Here is a 7,846-nt window from a genome sequence, read left to right on the forward strand (position 1 = left end):
GCCTCTTTTGCTGCATTTTCCACGGAGATGCGGAAGGTGTTCGGTTCCGTTCATCTGGGTCCCGACGCTGCCGGAGGTCTGCTGAGTTTGAGCCAGGGTTCCGGCACGGTGGTAGATTACGCTATTGACTTCCGCACCAGCAGCCGCCGCAGCAGCTGGAACGAGCCGGCGCAGTGTGACGCATATCTGAGAGGATTAGCGGATTATATGAGAGATGAGCTGGTTTCCTATGATCTCCCTGCTTCCTTGGATGGGTTGATCGAGCTCACCTCTCGGATTGACAGACGAATCCAGACCCGGAGAGGAGAGCAACAGACGTGAGCGGCGGGCCGCTGCTCGCGACAACAACTTCCGGTTTGCGGGAGATTTCGACTTCCGGTTTCGGCGGAGAATTCCCACCCCTACTCTGACTCACGGTACGGGGAGGTCGAGCCCATGCAAGTGGGTTGTACCAGTCTTACCTCTGAGGAGAAGGAATTACGTCGAAGAGGTAATCTATGCCTTTACTGTGGTCAGACTGGACATTTTGTTTCCCGTTGTCCGGTAAAAGGCAGAGCTCATCAGTAATGGGGAGTATACTGGTGGGCCAAACCTCTGAGCTGATCCCCAATGTAAGACCCTTGTGCCATGCTCGACTCCTCCTGACAGGCAAATCTCAGGCTCTGGCTGTTTTTTATCGACTCCGGATCAGATGTCAGCATCATTGACGAGGAGCTCGCACTACAGCTGGGCATCCAACAGGTTCAGCTGCCCCAGCCGGGTACCGGCTAATGCTTTGGATGGTCACCTGCTGGGAACGGTGACACACCAGACGACACCGGTCCATATGCTCATGTCGGGGAACCACCATGAGACAATCCAGTTTCATGTGCTACGGTCCCCCCAAATTCCTCTGATTTTGGGTTATCCATGGCTCCGCCGCCACAACCTGAACATTGACTGGGCAACTGGGTCCATCCTAGGTTGGAGTTCCTCCTGTCATCAGGTTTGCCTCAAGCAGGCCGCCGCACCTCAACTATCTGTGGATATGAACCTGGTTCCGGATGTCACAGGGGTTCCGGCAGAATATTTGGACTTTAAGGAGGTTTTTAGCAAGACTAAGGCGACATCTCTCCCCACCTCATCGGCCCTATGACTGCGCCATTGAGCTACATCCAGGCGCAGTCCCACCCTTGCTATGCCGTTGCCATGCAGATTGTTACAATAGTACATGTTGCACAACAGAGTGGGTCAGTTCACTCAGTTGCCGGTTCTTCTTGGTGAAACAGGAACTGTGCACTGCTCTTTTTAGAAACAGGAACTGTGCAAGTGTGATAGTGACAGGAAACGTCTGGGTGCGGTGGTGTCTGACACCCAGACACAGTTAAAGGTTAAACGAGTGATTCTATAATTTAGGGTGCATTTCACATCAACAAAACAGTACAAAGAAAGTGTTCTTTCTCAATAGAACAATCAGTGGTTCAAGTTAGTTTAAGGGAAAGGATGTTTTCACTACTCAGTTTGTCAACTATGTTACGGACAAACTTGATGCCATTACAATCATTTGATTAAGTCCTGCACTTCAAGTAAAATCAAATTTGAAAGGCTCTTGAGTCTATTCTACCATATATCCAAAGATTTTTTAAAGTTTAAAAAATAATTGTATTAAAGTTTTGTTTTTTCATGTGATATGTTCAGCACTGTCATTAAGTTTAGGGCTATTTTGTATTATAAAACTACCATACAGGTCATTTTGATAGTTTTAAGAGATGTCATGTAAAACTCCAACCTGTGTAGATATACATTATACTATAAAGGATATCAGAAGCACTATTTTAGATATTTTAAATTTGAAAAAATGAGGTGCAACATAGTTGACAATGAAAGTCAAACATTTGACGCAAATAACATAGTTGACTGGACACATTATTAACCATCAGCACTATGTTCATTTCAAGGCAGAAGTGCAAAATTCCATTGATAATGATGTGTAATGACGTCTACATGTCATACAAATTGTCAACTAGGTTACCTGTCAACTAAGTTACTACAGTTATTACAGTACTGGGTAACTTAGTTGACAGGTAACCTAGTTGACAATTTCCCTATTTTGACCCATCATTTCAATGGTAGGCCTTGCTTGGATGACCACATGTCATTTTCTTGAACAGGTTAACATCACATTTGAACATATAATTGAATTAAAGTCATTAAACAATTGTAAACCATAACAATGTACGTAACATTGTTGATGGTCAATTAATATACTCATTGACAATGTGCTATTATACATAAAATATTGTAAAAATTAGAGGACAATCACCACAGTGTGTTCAAAATGTCTGCCAAAGAGGAACATGGCATCATGTGATGCTGGTGACATGGTATTGGGACAAACCATTTTTGAGTTAAAGGGGGAGTTCTGTTAGTAACATAGTTGACAGAACTTTTGCGGACATTCATATATTAAGATATTTAAATTATTTAAAGGAGGAAATCAATTAAAAATATGTTATTATTCTTTAGTATTTAGACTTTTGAAATAAATGAATACTTTTTTTATTTACTTTAATGGTTTTTATTCATTATTTTGAAACCAAGACACCCTCAACTGAAAAACGGACAGAGCAAAAAACTGACAATTTAAGAACATCATGACACATTTCAAGCTAAATAAAGCATAGGATACACATAATGTTTGTGTGATATTATAACATGCTTTCCAATAATAGGCAAAATATGATATTTTTGAAGAAAATAGTTAGAATAATTATAATTATCATCAATGGACATCAATGGACATGGAATGTACCCTAAATTGTAGAATCACTCAAACAATGGTCAAGCAAGGACATGTACTGAATACACGTGTCATCATAGAACTGTTGCATTTGGTTTTACCCTTCTCTGCAACTCTGCAGAATCCTATGGGTGACATCACGGACACTACGTCCATTTATATATACAGTCTATGGTTTTACCATATAAGGTAAAATAAGAAATTGCCACTACAAGTCCAATGTAACAAACCACACCCTATTCTTGTACAAATAAAACAGAGTGGTGTGCAGAGGTGTGTAACATTATACTAGGCAAATTTGACTTCCCTGTTTATCCGTATCTCAGTCCCCATACACGCAATAACAGTGAATCTGGCATTGGTGCTGGGGATTTAGCCGAGTTATCTTCAATAGAGTCACTCGATTGGAGAAGAAAAGTCAACAGTGGCAATGGAAACAAAAGGTAAAGTTTAAGCTCATATGACTATTGTTAATAAACTTAGGACAATAATGTTGTTCTGCGACCTTTTCTGCATTGTTTAGGACATTTATGTAATACAAGTGTTTATTTATTGATTTGTTAATCACATTGTTGTCATTGTATTTGTTCAATAGAGACAATTACACATTGTTAATAAAGAAAAAGTTATTGTATGTCAAGGTAATTATGTTTATTGAAACTAATTGCTGGCTTTTATCCCTGCTTAGGCTTTTCAAAATCATGATGAATTGTTTTATTATTAGAATTGAATCTGAATTCAACTTTAATAATTAAAACAATACTTTTCCTGAGTTATCAGCATTTGTTTGTTGCTGTAAATATGGGGAAAAGGTTATTAGGTGTGATGGAAATGTCCAGATCTGCAGGGGATTTTCCAGTTCCAGTTTCTGTGAGGAGATTGTAATCATGCTAGTGTTTCACTGAATGTCGGTACACAATAAGGATAAGATGCCTTGAATTACTCAGCTGTATTTTAAAGATGCCTTTCTCGCTCATAGATGATTATTAATGCCACTATATGTTTATTACCTTGCAAATGTAAGTTTGTGCATTCACTATTAATGTGTATAAAAAAAACATCACTCGCCTCATTTCACAAATTTTACTGAGCTTGTCGGTAGATCTGCAGATATATGATTTAAACTCAAAGACAGAACAGTTTTTACTTTTCATTATGTACTGATATTGCCACCACACAAGCCATACCGCTTGTATAAGCTGGTATGTGACAGTCCTTCACAGCAGGATTTCCTGATGACAGATGTGTGTTTTAGTATAAGTGAATTTAATGTTGCAATGACATTGTTGTCAAAGCTATACTTTTCATGCAAATAGACAGATCATGAAAATGTTCTAGATTTATATAATGCATGTGTGTAAACGGGAAATTTGTTATATCTCTTACAGGGCAAACTAAGCACCCTCCAGAGTTGAGGATTGTGTTATTAGGTGGAAGAGTATTAACCAGTGACCCCAGTTTTTAAAAGTACAGCTGGCAACATCATACTTGGCAAAAGTGTTTTTGAGACCAACAGAAGAACTGCCCAGAGTGTTGTGAGTCAGCGGGAGGTACATGGCAGACGGGTCACTGTGGTTGATACTCCAGGCTGGTGGTGCCACTACCCACAAGAAAACACCCCAGAGCTGGATCAGATAGAAATCAAGAACAGCGTCCATCTGTGTCCCCCAGGGCCTCACATATTTCTTCTAGTCATTCCTTTAGAAGAAGACTTTTCTGACATTTTCAAGGAATCCCTAGAAGAGCACATGCAACTCTTCAATAAAGGAGTCTTTGATCAAACCATTGTGCTGTTCACTGTAGATGATCCATGTAAAACAAGTTTAAAATACGACATCCCTTTCTGGCCAGCACTTCAGATGATTCTTCAACAATGTGGAAACCGAAAGCATGTTTTCAACATCAGCAACCACCAGGATAGGACTCAGGTCACAAGGCTTTTCGAGAAAATAGAGGCAATGATTGCACAAAATGCTGCTGGTCACTATTCTATTGATGCTGCTGATGGGAGTGCTCTGAGAGAAGAAATGGAAGCAATCGTTGAAAGAGCATCAAAGAGGTTTGCCGAAGTGCAGGCAAAAAGAAGGAAACTCAAAGCCCTGATTGAAGGTAAGTCAGAAATGTCTCTAAAATGCAGACAAATATGACGAAGATACCATTTATCAATAGCCTTTTGACATTACAATGCAAATGATACCTGCAAAGATACCTCACGTCCTCCTAGATTGATTTAAACTCTTTTTTTTCCCTTTGAGAAGTTTCTGATTTTACTGACTTAGGTGTTTGAATAGTTAAAAAAGTCTTGATGGTCAACCTGACAATTACATAATGATGCACAAAACCTCAAGTCTGAATATCTTTTAATTCCACTTTGTCTCTAGGTGGCAAAACTCCCCCAACACATTTGAGGCTAGTGATGGTTGGTGCACAGTGGTCAGCCAAGAGCTCAGCAGGCAACACCATTCTAAGGAAATATGCATTTCCTGTTACTCACATGAGAACAACTGTGTGCTGCGAAATAAACCACAGCATGGTGGCAGATAGGCAGCTCACAGTGGTTGACTCTCCAGGCTGGTTATACAACGGCACCCTTCAGGAGCTCTCTGAGATTAATAAACTTGAAATAGAAAACAGCATGCATCTGTGCACTTCAGGACCCCACGCAGTGCTCCTTGTTGTCGGCCTGGCATCCGCGTTCAACGCAACATACCAGAAAGCGGTCCAGGAGCACATGAGTCTGTTCACGGATGAAGTCTGGAAGCACACAATTGTTCTGTTTACCAGAGGTGACTGGCTGGGAGTGAAGACTGTGGAAGAGCGCATTGAGAGTGAGAAGGGTCTGCAATGGCTTGTGGAGAAGTGTGGGAACATGTATCATGTCTTGGACAACACAAACCACAGTGACGAGACTCAGGTAACGGAGCTCCTTGAGAAGATTGAAGAGATGTGGGCAGGAAACAAAGATGGTCATTTTGAAGTCAACCTGGGCCGTGCTGAGCTGATGGAGGCAAGAAAAGAGGTTGCAGACAAGAAGGCAAAAAGGATTCGTCAGACGGCCCAAAGACAAGCAAGAATACTCAAAGAGTTGTTTCGAGGTAATCAAAAAACTGAATGTATGATTAATTTAGTTATTATTACTATTTCTAATTGAAAAAAACCTCTCATTTCCCAAGGGGAGACGCAGACAATCACTGACCATAGGGTTGTACTTATCGGGCCGAAAGACTCTGGGAAGGGTATGGCAGGAAACATGATCCTTTTTGAAGAGCTGTTTGGCACAGCTCGGATGAAGAAGGTAACCAACCTCTACAGGTTTTTTGGGGGGAAACATCTGATTGTTGAAGTCTGTTTTGGTTGTTATATTATTTTGTTTGGTTACATCTATGCAGGAATTCCAAGATCAGAGAAGAACCACAATGTGTGAGAAACATGAAAGAAATGTTGCTCGACGAAACATCTCCGTGGTTGAGGCACCAGGCTGGTTTGCAGACGAGATCACACCTGACTGGCTCAAGACTGAAGTTCTGCGCAGCGTCTCAATGTGTGCTCCTTGGGTCCTAATGCTTTTCTCTGGTTGTACCCATTTTCAAAACCTTTACAGAGAATGACTACAAAACAATGGTTGAGCTCTTGATGCCATTCGGTGACAGTGTCTGGAGGCACTGCATGGTGCTGTTTACCTGGGGAAGACTGGCTCAAGGAAAGATCCATTGAGGAGCACATTGCCACAGAAGGCAACACCTGGAACAGCTGGTGGAAAAGTGTGGGTACAGATATCATGCCATGAACTGCAATCCATATGGTTGTTTGCTTTACTATCATAGAGCTGTTTGAGAAAATGTTTGACATGATAACACGAAACAAGGGCCAATACTTTGCCGCTGAAGACAAAATGGGGAACAAGCGGAGGAAACCAACGCAGTGGCAAGAGGAGTGGAACAGGAGGGAGCAGGAGCTAATCGACAGGATGTTGAAAGCTGTTGCACAAGAACCAGAAGAAACCGATCGTACCATCTATGAAGATGAACGCAAGCATGGATGGAGCCTTCACTCCGAGCAGTGAGTTTGATATTACTCAGTTAATCTAGGACATGTTTTTTAAATTGTTTTAAAATGTAAGATAGACCATATGGCCTGTTACGATAATAATGTTATCGAATTATCGTATTAAATGTGGTTATTGCCTCAATAACATTTATGTTACCAACTTAACGTGCAACATATTGACCAGACCTTTATAATCTGAACACTATTAGCCTGTCGTACTGTATGTGGACATGACTTCAATCAGATTTTATGTTACCGATTTATCATACCATCAATAGACATGACCTTGATTATATTAGTGCCATTGTCTCAACCTACGATGTATCGAAATGTCTTGTAATTTTTACATTAACAACTTATCATACACTTTATTTATTTTATTTTTGCTGACGTCAATATTGTTTTGTTTACATGAGAATGGAATCATCACACAATTTTAGACAACATATTGAAGGATTTTCAATATTTTGGCATTGGTCATTTTTCGTTGACATCCAGACCATTTCCAACAAAAGTAGTTACACTATTCAAATTCTGTTTTCAGTGAGTGGAGATGTTCCCATAGAAGTTGGGGGCACATTTTTGGAGTCAAAGAGAATGTGCCAAGTGACTGAATGGCTGAGCGTTAGATTTGGGGGCTCTGATGTCACCTCTGGGGTCGAGACAGCATGAGTATTTTCAGCCAGTGATGTGGAGATGTTGGACCAAGCCTCCTGACAGACGACAATCATCAACGAATGACAAGGTTTTTGTCAGATAAACATCAACACAAGGAAGTTAGAGTCTATTGTCCATGGCAGGGTCTTGACACACATTGAAGAAGAACAAAACGCAGGCACTCTTTTAGCACACACAAGCAGGCTGGTAACTATGGTAACAAAAGAGAAAACGTGCACAGAAAGCACAGTTTTCCAAACACTGTTGGACCCTGCCAGAAACTTGGTGATTATCTAGCTGTATACTTTTCTGATGCAGCCAATACTATGTATGTTATGTTCAATGTTCATTATTTAATGTGAT

General features: G+C 40.7%; 1 pseudogene; it reads left to right on the top strand.

Moving 5' to 3' along the window:
* The first annotated feature begins 566 nt into the window (after positions 1–566).
* LOC117493455 lies at positions 567–7,543 on the top strand (annotated as a pseudogene).
* The last annotated feature ends 303 nt before the right edge of the window (positions 7,544–7,846 follow it).

Source organism: Trematomus bernacchii, unplaced genomic scaffold (assembly GCF_902827165.1).
Source record: "Trematomus bernacchii unplaced genomic scaffold, fTreBer1.1, whole genome shotgun sequence".
NCBI classification, from domain to species: Eukaryota; Metazoa; Chordata; class Actinopteri; order Perciformes; family Nototheniidae; genus Trematomus; species Trematomus bernacchii.